The sequence below is a fragment of the Trichechus manatus genome, unplaced genomic scaffold (assembly GCF_000243295.1).
Source record: "Trichechus manatus latirostris isolate Lorelei unplaced genomic scaffold, TriManLat1.0 scaffold00061, whole genome shotgun sequence".
NCBI lineage: Eukaryota > Metazoa > Chordata > Mammalia > Sirenia > Trichechidae > Trichechus > Trichechus manatus.
The window spans coordinates 7726850-7742864 of NW_004443997.1; the positions used below are offsets into that span (position 1 = coordinate 7726850).

The following is a 16015-nucleotide window of genomic DNA, read 5'->3' on the forward strand; positions in this document are numbered from 1 at the left end:
GTACAATATTTGTCCTTTTGGGTTTGACTTACTTCACTCAGAATAATGTCTTCCAGCTCCATCTGTATTGTAGCATGTATTAAGACTTCATTTCTCCTTCTGGCTGAGTAGTATTCCATTGTATATGTGTACCACATTTTGTTCATACATTCATCTGTTGATGGACATTTAGGTTGTTTCCACCTTTTGGCTATTGTGAATAGTGCTGCAGTGAACTTTTGTGTACAAGTCTCGGAGTCTCTGCTTTCAAATCTTTTGGGTATATGCCTAGGAGTGGAATTGCTAGATCATATGGTAATACCATTTTTAGATTTTTGAGGAACCACCACACTGTTTTCCACAATGGCTGTACCATTTTGCATTCCCACCAGCAATGGGTAAGTGTTCCGATTTCCCCACATCCTTGCCAACATTTTTTTTTTTTTTTAATCTTAGCCATCCTAATGGGAGTAAAATGGTATCTCATTGTGGTTTTGATTTGCATCTCTCTAATGGCTGATAACACTGAGCCTCTTTTCATGTGTTTGATGGCCATTTGAATGTCCTCTTTAGTAAAATGTCTGTTCAAGTCCTTTGCCCATTTTATGATTGGGTTGTCTTTTTGCTGTTAAGTTGTGGAAGTTTTATATATTTTTGTTATTAGATTCTTGTCAGATATATGGTTTACAAAGATATTCTCCCAGTTGGTAGCTTGTCTTTTCACTTTTTTGGTAAAGTCTTTCGATGAACAAAAATTTTTAATTTCTATGAGGTCCTATTTATTTATTTTATCCTTTGCTGTTTGTGCTTTTATTGTATTAGATAATCCATTGTTGAAATCTAGGCCTGACAGCGTTGCCTCTGCTTTTTCTTCTAGGAATTTTATGGTTTTAATTTGCACGTTTAGGTCCTTAGTCCATTTTGAGTTTGTTTTTGTGTATGGTGTGAGGCATGGATCCTCTTTCATTTTGCTGCGTGTGGAAATCCAATTTTCCCAGCACCATTTATTGAAGAGACTCTTCTTTTTCCATCGAATGGACTTAGCACCCTTGTCAAAAGTCAGTTGACCATGGATGTGTGAGTTTATTTCTAGACTCTCAATTTTATTCCAATGGTCTATGTGTCTATTGTTAGTCAAGTACCAGACTGTTTTGTTTACTGTAGCTATATAGTTATGTTTTAAAATCAGGAAATGTGAGTCCCCCTACTTTGTTCTTCTCTTTCAACATTGCTGTAGCTATTAGGGGCCTCTTGCCATTCCATATAAAGTTGAGGATTGGTTTTTCTATTTCTGTAAAGAAAGCTGTTGAAATTTTGATCAAGATTGCATTGAATCTGTAGATCACTTTGGGTAGTATTGACATCTTAACAATATTAAGTCTTTTGATCCATGAACATGGGAAATCTTTCCATTTATTTAAGTCTTCTTTAATCTCTTTTAGCAATGTTTTATATCCCTTTTGGTTTTAGTCACCTGTGTAAGCATCCAAAATAAGCATTAATTGTTGTTTATTTTTTTAAAAATATCATACTAGCCAAACAAATCAGTGCTTTATTTCGTGGTCACTTTTGCCTCCTGTATTACAGTTGTTTAAAATCCATATTCCTATATAATGACCCAGTTCTGCTTACATATAATTAAGTTTATTACGGCTGCTAAATCGCTAAAATATAGTAAGTTAAATGTGGTTTGAAATACTGATTCTTTTTTTAAGTGGAAATACTTCAGCTTTTGTAAAAGTTTTAAAACACATATGTAAGAAATAAATGTCACATGCCTTAACTGTGATGACAGTAAAAATGTCACCCATTCTACAGAAAAATAAACTGAGGTACAGAGGTTAAGTGGATGGCTTAAGATGTTACATTGTCAAAGTCAGAATTAAACTAGCAGTAGGCACTAACTATTTGTTAAACGAATGTAGGAATTAAGTATAAACTGCAATTCAAGTAAGCCTGTCTAAATCAGTATCTTTTTAAATTACACTGTGCTTCTATAAGAGCAGAAGTAGAGAAGAATCACTTATGTATGGGGAAAAAAATCAAGGAACTTACTTTCTATTGGAGGAAACAAATGTTCACAGTGAACTATTAATATAATCCAGGTAAAGGTGAGATATGTTACAATAAGAATACAAATAAGGTACCATGGTAATTTTGAATTCTGACTTTCAGAGATAGGGAAAATAGATGGAATTGAACTGAGTCTCCCAGGACCGGTACGATTTTGACTTCTAAAGAGGAAATGAAAGATATTCCAAGCTAAATAAAAGACATGAGCAGTGCCAAGAGATTGTGAAAGTATATACCACATTCAGGGAGTAACTAGTAAGCTGGTAAGCTTGGATTAGAACCATATTTTAGCAGGCTTGAGTGACTTGCTATGGAGTTTGGATGTTCCCATAAAAAATTTTTGAATGGCAAAGTGATACTATTAGAATTCTCTGTATTAGGAAAATGATATTTCAGGCCATTACGGGAGATGTTAGAAGCAAGGGGATTTAGGAGGTGATTGAATTTACTATAAACCAAACCTGTTGCCGTCAAGTCAATTCTGACTCACAGTGACCCTATAGAACAGAATAGAACTGCCCCATAGGGTTTACCAAGGAAAGGCTGGTGGATTCGAACTGTCAACCTTTTGGTTAGCAGCCCAGCTCTTAACCACTGTGCCGCCAGAGCTAGGTATCATTTATTTACTTATAAGGTTTATCTCTCTTTCTAAATTATAAACACTTTTAAGGATAAAATTTTTACTGTATTATGAACATTATTTTGGAAATTAAGTTTCTGTCCCTTTTACACTTTCTGTATACTACCTCAAAGTTAATTTAAGAATTTGGAGGTATCCTAAGTCAATTGTTATGAGACTTTATTTTTTAATAGCAATTTAATATTGATTTTCTGTGTTGACTTGTATACTAGTCAGAATAGATATAGACTCGTACACTTTTGAAAAAGGCAGCTCCTGTAGTTCATGTGATACAATTGCTGAAGCAGTGTTAAGGCAACTTTTAATGGGAGTAAGCTGTTCTAACATGTGTTCTGTCAGCTTATATGGATGCTTGCCATATCTGCCAGTGGCAAAGCAAAATTACAGGTGACTAAGAATGTTGAGTTGTCCTTTCAATATTAAAAATTAGTGAGGAGTTTCAAGTTTTAAATGCTAGCTTCCTAGACTGTAAAAGCATCTCTGAAAATCACAGTACAGGATTACCTCAGAAGATTTTAGAATACCTAGTCTTCCCTTGAATTGGCACACTATTTTTCACTGAACAGAAATTCGCAGTGATGGCATTGCCTTTTTTTAAAGCACAAAGGGAAAAGAAAGTTTTAGAATAAAGGGGCTTGACCTTCTGATGTGGCCTTGGGTAAAGCGAATTAAAATGATTCAGTGGTTAGTATTTAGAAATCTTTAGGCTAGATGGAATTTTTTGGAAGTTGCCAAGTCTTAGTTTCTGAAATCTTCTGTATGGTGATTTAAGTGGGAACTGTACCATAATGGTTAAGAGGCTGGTCTTTGGAATTAAACAGCCTAGATTTGAATCCCATACACTTACCAGTTGCTGCTGAGTCAGTTCTAACTCGTGGTGGCCCCATGGGTGTCATAGTCGAACTGTGCTGCATAGGGTTTTCAATGGCCGATATTTTGGAAGTAAATTGCCAGGCCTTTCTTTTGAGACACCTCTAGGTGGACTTGAACCTCCAACCTTTTGTTTAGCAGCTGAGTGCATCAACTGTTTGCACCACCCAGGGACACCCTGTCATACACTAGCTCTGTACAATTAGGCCTCCGATTTTTATCTTTAAAATGAAATCAATAATAGTAACTCTTTCATAGTGTTGTGTAAGGATTAAATGAGGTAGAGTACAGTGCCTGGCACATAGTCACCACTGAATAAATATTAGTGGTGGTGATGATGTTACTGATTGTCCTACTGAGGAAAGAAACCATTGCTTGCTTCTTTCTGTCTCCAATGCCTAAAATACAATGAATGCTTGTTGACTTCCTCTTTTCTATTTGTTCCAAGATTAGTTTACCAAAGGCAACGCAAATGAAGATCCAAAAAAATTCTAATAAAGGACTGAATGAAGTTCTATAAAGCAATGTAAGTGGTATTTTGGACTTATGACCTAAGACAGGCCTACATAACGGATTCTAAACTGCTTTATGCAAGTATACCAAGTATTATGACTGTTGGCATGAAGAAAATCTTGTATGGTATATTTAATTTTTTCCCTAATATGTAATATACATTTAATTTCACTTTTTGTAAACGATACATCTAGACTCAGGCTCCAAAGGGGTTTCTAATTGTTTAAATGGGATAGTCTCAAATGCTGGTTCTTTAAGACATCCACTGAAATAAGTTCTTGAGCAAATAAGTTGAGAACGCTGATAATTCTGAAGTTACTGACATTTGGTAAGTCCATTTTAAGTAAATCAACCGTGAAAATAGTAATTCACAAAGCACGTGAAGGAATGATGTTTACTTGCTTTACAAAAAAATATTTACCATAATATTTCCTAAAATAGTAATTTTACTATTTCGATATATTTGCTATATGAGTTAATATAATTCAACACCATTTTTTTAACGCATGCAGTGTACTAGTCACTATGTTAGGCACTGGAGATATAAATATGATTCCTGCCCTCTAGCAGGTAGTTTATGGTCCAATGGGGAGACATTTATTTAATGTCTTAAATCTTATGTGGTAAGTACTATATATGTAAGAATTGTGTACAGCACACTTGTGCGAGAACTCTATAAAAGCAAGCACCCACTCGAGCTTGGCTAGGGTCAGGAAAGTCTCAATGAAGTGGTACTGTCTAAGCAGATTCTAGTTATTGTTGTTGTTAGGTACCACTGAGTCAGTTCTGACCCATAGCAACCCTGTGTACAACAGAATGAAACACTGCCCGGTCCTGCGCCATCCTCATAGTCGTTGTTATGCTTGAGCGCATTGTTGCAAGCACTGTGTCAGTCCATCTCGTAGAGGGTCTTCCTCTTTTTCACTGACCCTCTACTTTACCAAGCATGATGTCCTTCTCCAGGGACGGATTCCTCCTGATAACATATCCAAAGAGACTCTGGAACAGATTCTAATTAGCTAGGAAGAGGAGAAGAAAACGGTTGCCAACAGGTGTTGTTTGATATGCTGGGGAAGTAGTTTGAGATAGCTGGGGCGTCCACTGTGAGGCCCAGGAGTCACTAAGGACAAGGTTCAAGAGCAGACAAGGACTAGATCACAGAGGACTTCATATGCCATCTACAAGGAGTTTAGATTTTATATGCTGTACACAATAGAGATTAAAGGGCTGTAAACTGGAGAGTGGCATGGTCAGATTTGACTTTCAGGTTGATAATGGTGGCAGTAGTGTGGTGAACAGATTCCAGTCATCAACAGCTTTAAAGATTATTTAAAATTAGTTGGTATATAGAAGTCCAAAAGAGTTTATTCGGTTTCTAAATTTCAAGTAAATCACTCAAGGATAAAGAAACTGCTTTAAATACCCGAACAGGAAGTTGTAATCACTTATATCTTGTGGAACTTATACATTTTAGGTTCATATTCAGAGACAGTATCATTAATGGCCAAATAAATTTAAAGAGTCCTTGGAAATACATTTTAGGTCAAGATTTTGTACTTACATATGTGTATTCTAATTACCTTATTTGTTTGTGAGATTTTTTTCATTTGTTTTTGTTTTTTTTCTTAGTCATTGGGTGGAGACTAATGAAATAATTGTGAATTTTTTTCCTATTTCAAGGAATAATATTCTTACCCAATTCTTTGAATTCTCAAGATATATTTTTGAAAGGAAAAGACTATCAAAGGATCAGTTTTGGTAGCTACCAGAAGAATATATTTTGACTACTGAATTATTAGCCATTTGAAAATTGTCCAAATCTTAGTCCAAAAGTTTCTTAGGGAGACCAAGTAGACCTTTTTCCAAAAAGTAAATATAAGTTTACATATGTACAATATAATTTTGGAATTCTTGGGTCCTTAAATCTGATTATACTTAAAGAAAACTTTTCTTTTCAGGGCAATAAATTAGAGACAGAAGAGAATTAGTCCCAAATGAAAAAAGAACTTGCTAATAGCTGTGACATTTTTAAAAATTGCATGCCAGATAATCCTTCATTAGCTGTAAGAAGCTTTTACTTTGGCATGTTCCGTTATTTCCAGCGCCTGGCATTGTAATCCTGTAGCAGGGAGTCAAAAGTTATAAATACAGAGCTCTCACAGTGCCTTCATATAATTGGTTATCAGTGGCAGGTAAAATTTGCAGAGGCGAAAGGTGCTTACATCTTGGGTTTTTCTTTCATTTGACTTTGGAACAATTAAAGTGAAGATTGCTGGAAATTTTAGTTATTTTGAACTCAGGGCATTTTCTGTGAATCTGAATGAAAGATTTTTTTTAACTGAGCAACAATGCCAAAATCATAGACTTTTGGAGTTAAAATGGAACTTAGAGATTGTCTGGGCCATCCCCATCTTTTTATAGACCAGGACTTACAGAAATTAAATAAATTGATCAATGCCACAAGCCATTTAGGGACCAGCATAGGATTAGGACCTAAGACTTACGTCTTCCAATTTCAAAGTTCTTTCCACTGTACCACAGTGCTAACCGGTTGGCAAATGTTCTTTGATCGGGAATTCATTCAAGGCTATAATGGCACAGGTGCCCGTCATTATTATTAGATGAGTTGTTACTGTTTTTACTTGCCATTGAGTCGGCTCTCACTCGTAAGGACATTACATATAACAGAATGAAATGTTGCCTGCTCCTGTGCCATCTTCATGATCATTGCAATGTTTGAGTCCATTGCTTTGGCCACTGTGTCAGTCCATCTCAGTGAGGTCTTCCCTCACCTTCACAGACCCTCCTCTTTACCAACCATGAGGCCCTTTTCTAGTGATTGGCCTTTCCTCATGATGTGTCCAAAGTAAGCGAGCCAAAGTCTCTCCATCCTCGCTTCTAAGGAGTATTCTAATTGTATCTCTTCTGCGACTGATTTGTTCGTTCTTTTGTCAGTCCATGGTATATTCAGTATTCTTTGCCAATACCACAATTCAAATGCATCAATTCTTCTTTTGTTTTCCTTTTTCATTGTCTAGCTTTTGTATGCTTATGAGGTGATTAAAAGAACATGGCTTGGGTTAGGTGCTTCTTAGATTACTTAGAAGCAAGTTAATCTCATTGAGCACTTCTCAAATCCATTCCGAATCTTAAATTCTAATGCTTAAGAGAATGTAAAAAAATTATAAAATATAGAGATTAATTTAGCATTAAAAGGTCAGTCAGTGCATTTTATTACTGTATTGCACCTAATTTCTTCCTTCTAACACATTTCCAAAGATAGAACGAGATCTTTTTCTTCCCCCCACACTGACATGATGCAAAAGCCAGCATAATCTAAAAAGAAATTAATCTAAATTTTATTTCTGGTCATGTTCTTTTGGCTACTTATCTCAATTTGTTGGACTTAGGAAAGTCATTTTAACTGCTTGATAATATTTAAAATGAGGTTAATATCTAATTATAGAAATATAATATTGTACTTAGCATTTGTCTAGCATTCACTAAGAATTCAACTTGGGAATATTCCCCAAGGTTTTGCCCTCAACCTTCTGTTTTCTCTGCATTCTTTGCCTTAGTTACCTTGGATCCTTCTTGAGTTTCTTATCTACCTTATACAAATGATTCCCAGATCTGAATCTCTAACTCTGACATTTCCCCTGAACTCCAGCCTCCATTTCTTTCTATTTGCTCTACATCTTCTCCTCACTTATCAGCTATCGTGTTATCCAACACTTCACATTTACAACGATAGTAAAAAATCTACTATCTAACTATTTTGTGCCTTAATGACATACACCTGGCAGTAACGAACGCCAAGGTGTGAAGCTAGAGTAAAGCTGGCTTTGATGGTTACGGTTATATGTCAACTTAGCTGGGCCATGATTCTCAGTGGTTTGGCCATTATGTAATGATGTAGTCATCCTCTGTTTTGTGATCTGATGTGGTCATCCTCCATTTTCACATTATGCCTGTTTTGCATAACAACCTGTTCTTTGGAACCTAACCATGTCGATAAGTGAGGAGAGGGTATATATTTCTACCTGGATACCCATCTAGCACTTTAAAGTCAATTTGGCTAGAAGACACTCATCATCTTTCTCCCATTAAGCTCATTCCTTCTATTAAAGTCCCTATTTCTATTCATAGAACTAACATCTTCTCTGTCACTTGTTCTTAGAGCCTCAGATCTAACTTTGACTCCCCCATCTTTTTTGAGCAATACATTTAATCAGTTGCTGACTCTTCACGATGTTATTACTGTATTATTCTTGCATCTAGAAGGCACCATAGCTTGGTATGTGCCTCCTGCTTTCAATTTTATTGCCATAATTCTAGAATAAGACTATATTTTTTCTTGTTTGGTAGCACTAACCTGACCCATCTGCTTCAGTCTCCCTCTATTCCAACTCAACCTTTTAAAAATAGTTTAACTTAGACTTTTTTCATTATAAAAGTATATATGTTCAATGGTGAAAATACAGAATGATAAAAAGAAAATGCTTTTATTCCCAATACCCAAAGATAATCACTATTAATATTTTGGTCTACATTCTTCTAATTCTTTTTTTATGTATGTGTGTATATTTTAAACGAAAAGTTTCCAGTCCAGTCTGTGTATTGCTGCCAGACCAACTAGAGTATTTTTCTTGAAGCCTTTTTTTAATTTAAAATGCTTTCATTGTCTGCAGAAAAAAGCTTAAAATCCTTTGCATGGTCTTCAAGCTCCTTGACAATTAGACCCAGTGGACTTCCAGCTGTATTTCCTATGAATCCCTTTCCAGACCTGCAGTACAACCATTTAAGTTATTTTCCATTCACTAATGTGCTGCAACCTCCAATCCTTTGTTCCACCATTTCCTATAAAAATTCTATCTGTTCTTTATACAGAGCAATCCAAATGTGATCTCTTCCATAAAGCATCAGTCATCTGCGCATCCCCCATCTCCATCCCCCACTGCTTACAGAGTTAGAAGTTCTCTCTCCGTCTTATGAACATCCACAGGATTTGTAACACTCACTAGTTCTAAATAATGAGTTTCAGGTGAACACATATCTGTATTAAACTTTATATATTTTTCTTCACCTGGCACAATGTCTTAAGCATAGCAGGTATCCAGTAAATATTAAATGAATAAATGAATGAATGAATTAATAGTGGAGTAATGCTTCAGGGCCACTTAACTAAACTTGTGAGAAGAGTAGGATGTGGTAGATGGAGAAGAAGCTTAAGCAAAACTTAATCAGGTTAGAGGGAATTGGTTGAGAAGCCAGAATTAGAAACTGGAACTGTCTAAATTCAAGTTTGTCACTCATCCTCTGAGCTGTGCTGTAGCTCTTGATCATTACTCAGTAGATATTTATAGTATGGCCTGCCGATTGCTTGAGCATTTTTCTTTCTTCCCTTTCTTTAGACTAGCTCAGTGGTTCCCAAACTTAAGTGTGCATGAGAATTACTTGAAAAGGTTTTATAAACAAAACCATGTATACTGGAATTTTCAAGGGTAAAATCAACTGTATGCAGTTTGGCCTTAAGTGTTGACCTTTGTACCCAACCAACTTGGGTAAGATACGAGCATTCTAGAATGTTTTCAAGTGGATCCACAGACCCCTGGGAATTTAAAGACATATTCTCATAGGTCTAGAATTTGTACATGTTAGGTTTTCATTTTGATGATTGTCTTAAAAAGAAAAATACATAGTAGATTGTCTGAATGACCACCTTATTACCAAACAGTCCTGTGATTTAAGGGTCTGTGTTTGTTTTCTTAACTGTGTCTGGCTAATGAGAAAAGAATAGAAGTGGGATTCATATATAAATGTTGAATTCTCAGATGATGTCAATCCAGGCTGTACAAATGAAGTTTTCCCAGGCGTTCATGTAGACAGAAGTAGTGGGAGAATTGAGCCATCACGTGGCTTGTAAGCATGCCGTACTAAAATCCTGAAACATGGCAAATAGGACCATATTTGTTTAGAGAGCTATTGTTTCAATAAAATAATATATCTGTCATATTAAATCAGTGTTGTTAACTTTGATTTGGGGAGGGGTTGTGAATTTGTTTTGTATAAGTTGAATACGATCTATCAGTATAAAGGGTTTATTACAGTTTTATAAATGGGCACTTTTATCTTTCAGTTGCTTAGGCCACTGAAGTCATCCTTGACTCCTCTCTTTCTTTGATACTCTGATCAAAGCAGCAAAGCTTGTTGGCTGTTCTTTCTCAGTTATTCCAGAATTCAACCATTTCTCCCTACATCCACCACCACCTCAGTCCTGGCTGCCATCATTTCTCTGCTGGACTTTCACAGTGGCTTCTTTCAGGTAGCCCTGTTTTTAACCTTGTTCCCATAAAGTGTGTTTTCCAGAGTAGTCAGAGTGATCCTTTTAAATACATAAATCACTTCTCTCCCAAAATGCTTCAATGGCTTCCCATCTCACTTATATTAAAATTCCAAGTCCTAATTATGTTGTGGAGCAGTGGTTAAGAGCTCGGCTGCTAACGAAAAGGTCGGCAGTTCGAATCCACCAGCCACTCCTTGGAAACCCTGTGGGGCAGTTCTACTCTGTCCTGCAGGGTCGCTAAGAGTCGGAATCGACTCGACGTCAACGGGTTTCTTTTTTTTTTTAAATCATATTATATCAGGCCCTACCTCTCCTCTCCTCCTATACTCTCCATTGCTCACTCTGTTCTAGCCACACTGGCCTTCTGGATTTTCCTGGAATACGCCATGCAGTCTTTCTGTTCCCTCTGCCTTGACAACTCTTCCTTGCCAGGTATCTTCAGAGCTCACTCGTATACTTCTTTCAAATCTCTGCTCAGCTGTTAACTTATCAGAGAGATCTATCCTGACCACTGACCCCATTTTATTTTATTTTTCTTTGTAATATGTATTAGTACCTGACATATCAATATTTATTTGCCTATCTCCACTAGAATATAATAAGTTCCTTGAGAGCAGGGAAGATCCAAGAACCTTGTTTAGTTCTGAACACATAGTAAAAGCACTTAAATATTCACTGAGTAAATGAATATATCAATGAATGAAACTACTAAAAATAAGAAAATATTAGGATCTGTGAGAATCTTTTCTTTTAACCTGAATATTAATCAAGTTTGAGAACCCCTGTCTTGAAGAGTAAATTATTGTGTGTTGCAGTTATTTAAAGTTTTCATACCATATATGTAACACATATGATTAAGTTACAGTGCAAAATGAAGACTTTAAAGGCGCTATCAAATGTGTTAGAATGATTTAGAATGTATGTAGATATATCAGTATCATTTTTGTACTGGTCTTAAAAAGTTTTAAGATCGATGTAAAGTATTTTTTTCAAAACGGATGTATGTTGATTTCCAGTTGTTAGCCTCATATCAAAGTATCAGACAGAGCAGGGATATTCAATGTTAAACTTAAGATATCCAGAGCAGCCCTTCCTTTCTCATCTGTCTTCCAACCTGAACATTTTTTTAAAAGGTGGAAGAAAGTAACACTTTTAAGGAAATCAAAATAATTGATATTTTCACTCTTTAGTGTACATAGTTAAAGTCTCAAAGAGTGATAAGAAGAGTCTTCTTCACATAATTTAATGTCAGTTGACTCAGGAGTAGTCTAAAGGTTATCAATATTATGTTGATCAATAAACCCCAGCCACTTCTGCATTATGTGCTAAGTAGAAATTATATGATCTTTAAGGTCTCTCTCCAGTTCTCAAATGCTATGATATATGATCATAATGGGCTATATGATCACAGCGACACAAAAAGCAACGGTCATCTAGTTTCATTTTCGAAGTGAAAGTGCCACAAAAGCAGTTTTCTTACCTCAGAATAACAGTTATTTAAATATTACTGGCAGACAGGAGCAGCAACTCATCCAAACAGCTGATTGGGAGACTGTGTGGTAGCAATAGAAAAAAACCACTAACCAACAACAGACACTGGACAGGGAGTCAGGTGAGATGACTCTAGTCATGTCTATGTGACTTCAACATAGTTATATTACCTAGTTATACTTCAAGTTTCACGTCTGTAAAATGAAGGTTTGCCTGCCTCTGTCTACCCTCTGGGAATGAGATAACAAGTGAAATAACATAAGTTTACAGAGGCCAATTTACTGTGAAGCTTAAGTTTCAGGGCCCCTTACTTGCACCAGCCCCTTCTAAGGCCTTGTACCTATTTTTATGTGGGAATTTTGTATTCTTTTTCTTAAAGAGATCCCCAAATTTGTTTATGTTTTGGTCCCCATAAGAACTAAATCCACCACTGCATATTTAAGTGTTATGAAATTCTTGAGAGAAATAATGACTCAGAAGTCCAATCTTACCTTAAACTAAAATTTTCTTGATTACAAAAAATAGCAGTTTAGAAAACTTTTTGTTTGTTTTTTTTTTAGAGGCTGCTAATATGTTTTATCACTGATAATAAAATGATAACTCTTGATTATGTAGCATCATTTAGAAATCCATATCAATTGCAGTTTTGGTCAGTTTGTTTACAAATTTTTGAAGTTTGGCTCCAAAAACTTTGTAATTACCTTTAAACTATGGTTATGCAGCATGATTTTCTTTCTTTTTTTTTGACTTTTTTTAATTGTATTTTAGATGAAGGTTTACAGAACAAATAATTTCTCATTAAACAGTACACATATTGTTTTATGACAATGTTTAACAACGCCACGACGTGTCAACACTGTCCCTTCTCAGTGTTGGGTTCCCTATTACCAGCTCTCCTGTCCCCTCCTGCCTTCTAGTCCTTGTCCCTGGACTGTTGTGCCCCATTAGTCTCGTTTTGTTTTATGGGGCCGTCTAATCTTTGGCTGAAGGGTGAACCTCGGGAGTGACTTCCTTGCTGAGCTAAAAGGGTGTCCAGGAGTCATACTCTCGGGGTTTCTCCAGTGTGTTAGGCCAGTAAGTCTGGTGTTTTTTTGTGAGTTAGAATTTTGTTCTACATTTTTCTCCAGCTCTGTCCGGGACCCTCTGTTGTGATCTGTGTCAGAGCAGTCAGTGGTGGGAGCCGGGCACTATCTAGTTATGCTGGACTCAGTCTGGTGAAGGCTGTGGTAGTTGTGGTCCATTAGTCCTTTGGACTAATCTTTCTTTTGTATCTTGTTTTCTTCATTCTCCCTTGCTGCCGAAGGGGTGAGACCATTGAAGTATCTTAGATGGCTGCTTACAGGCTTTTAAGACCCCAGACACTACTCAGCAAGGTAGAATATAGAACATTTTCTTTATAAACTGTGTTATGTCAGTTGAGCTAGATATTCCCTGAGACCATGGTCCCCACAGCCCTCCACCGAGCAGTTCAGTCCCTCAGGGAGTTTGGATGTGTCTATGGAGCTTCCATACTTTTTGGTTTTTTGAAGTCTGACTTGGGCTGCATGGTTCAGAAGAAAGTTTTCTGGAGTGGGAAATCAGAAAACCTGGATTCTAATTTTGGGTAATGCTACTATACTACTCAAAAGTTAAGATGTGGCATTTAACTTTTCTGGGATTCAGTTTTAAAAAAAAGAAGAAAAAAATGGAGAAGGAGTTGAATGGGTGATCTTTAAAGTTCATTCCAGTATGAGACATTATTATTCTTCATCTCTTTCTTAATGCTGAAATATTATGGGTTTTTCAAATTAGTTGACTTCAGGTTTATTGTTGAATAAGTAGTGATTACAACATTGAAAGGCAGCTTAAGATCTTCCCTGGATTATCTTTCTTGAAAGTTTCTGGAAAAGGGGAAATTTTGAAGAATATTTTTGTTTATACTCTGTACCATGTGTTCTTTATTATATTAAGTTAGAATGTCTGTGAAAAATAATTTACGGATTACCATTGTTGGAAGATTTCCATTTCTTAGAATAAGGAGTGGATAAAATTATTTCAGTTGCACATCTCTTATGAAATCTACTCTCAGCTAGCTGGACTGTTCAGTTGGCCCAAGGGCCCAAGACCTGAATTACTACATTCTTGGCACAGTTCTAAGTTCTGACTAAAAATTTAATACCTGAGGTTGCGGGAGGTCAAGGAAGAGGGAAAAATAATTTTATGCATATCATTTTATCTTTAGTTAATTTTTAAAACACCTTCCTTTTAGAAGGAAGACTGTCCTTGTTTATGTTTTGGGGAAAGGATCAATTTTAATTTCTCATTTTTGTTGGAAGAATGGAATGAAAAAGGGAAGTTTACACAGCAAATTAGGTTCCCCTTTAACAATTTTTATACAAATTGTTCCATGCCATTGGTTACAGTTTTTACAGTGTGTCAGCAATCTCATCATTTCCATTCGGTTTATTCTGTTTCCATTGATCTAGCTTCCCTTCCCCTCCTTGCCATCTCATCTTTGCTTTTGGTAACTGTTGACCATTTGGTCTCATTTAGTTAATTGTCTAAGGGAGCACATTACTTACAGGTGATATTGTTTATTTTATAAGCCAATCTATTATTTGGCTGAAAGGTAACCTGTAGAAATAGCTTCAATTCCAAGTTCAAACAGTATCTTAGGACAGTAGACTCAGGGGTTCCTTTAGTCTCTGTCTGTCATGCCAGTAGGTCTGAACTGTTTTAGGAATTTGAGTTTTGTTCTACGTTTTTCTCTCATTCTCTCTGGGACCTTCTATTGTGTCCCTGGTCAGATGGTTAGTAGTGGTAGCTGGGCACCATCTAGTTCTTCTGGTATCAAGTTTGAAGAGGTTGTGGTTTATGTGGGCTATTAGTCCCATGAACTAGTTTCTTCTTTGAACCTTTGATTTCCTTCATTCTCTTTTGCTCCATATGAATAGAGAACAATAGTTGTATCGTAGATGGCCACTCATAAGCTTTTAAGAACCCAGACACTACTCACCAGACTGGATGTAGAACATTATCTTTGTGAACTATGTTAATGCCAATTAACTAAGTTTTCCTCCAAGACTATGATCCCAAGCCTTTTGACTCGGTAAACCAATTTAGATATATCTAGGAAGCCTCTGTAACTGTGCCTCCTATGTGGTTTGTTATACGTGTGGATATATATGCAGCACACACAAACGTGCATATACATATGCCTACAGATATACCTATATGTGCACATGCATTTACTTGCATATGCCTTCCTATACACATATATGCACTCATATGTACTTAGGTAACCACACACCTGTTTTTGCTTGTTTTTACTATTGCTGCAAAATTGCTTATGTTATAGCATTTACTGAAATGGTCCCTTCTTCTTGTGTACTTCATAGTGTTTTTTTTTAACCTTGGTCAAGTTTTGCTAACTTTACCCGTATTTTGGATTGCCTTTCCCATTGCCAAGTAACAAGAATCTACCATCTAGAAAGTGATTCCCCCTCCTCCCCCTCCTATTCCTGGTAACCATCAAAGAACTTTGCTTTTTATGTGTGTAATCTGTTCTTGACTTTTAATAATAGTGGGACCATACAATATTTGTATTTTAGTGATTGACGTATTTCACTCAGCATAATGTCCTCCAGATTCATCCATGTTATAAAATGTTTCGCGAACTCCTTATTATTCTTTGTAGTTGTGTAGTATTCCATTGTATGTATTTGTTCATCCATTCATCCATTGATGAACACTTAGGTTGTTTCCATCTTTTTGCTATTGTGAATAATGCTGCAGTGAACATAGGTGTGCATATGTCTATTCATGTCACTGCTCTTATATCTCTAGGATATATACCTAGGAGTGGGATTGCTGGATCATAAGGTATTTCTGTTTCTACCTTTTTAAGAAAAGCGCCCTACTGTTTTCCATCGTGGTTGTACCATTTTACAATCCCAGTGGCGATGTATAAGAGTTCCAATCCCCCCACAACCATGCTAGCATTTTTGTTTTCTGTTTTTTTGATCATTGCCATTTTTGCAGGGGTGAGATGGTATCTCGTCGTAGTTTTGATTTGCATCTCTGTAGTGCCTAATGATCATGAGCATCTTTTCAAGTATTTGTTG

At 36.2% G+C, this 16015-nt stretch overlaps 1 protein-coding gene across 11 annotated transcripts in view; it reads left to right on the forward strand.

Moving 5' to 3' along the window:
• Nucleotides 1-16015, forward strand: part of TAOK3 (TAO kinase 3) — a 178154-nt gene that overhangs the window by 68723 nt on the left and 93416 nt on the right. For 5 of the 11 annotated variants that reach the window (XM_023733757.1, XM_023733758.1, XM_023733756.1 and 2 more), the window contains one exon: nt 4011-4088. The exons of 5 other annotated variants lie outside the window; for them this stretch is intronic. The gene's annotated coding sequence lies outside the window, so the exon portion shown is untranslated. Of the gene's footprint in view, nt 1-1321; nt 2316-4010; nt 4089-16015 lie in introns of those variants that run through there. One more of the 11 variants, XM_023733759.1, reaches the window with a different exon arrangement.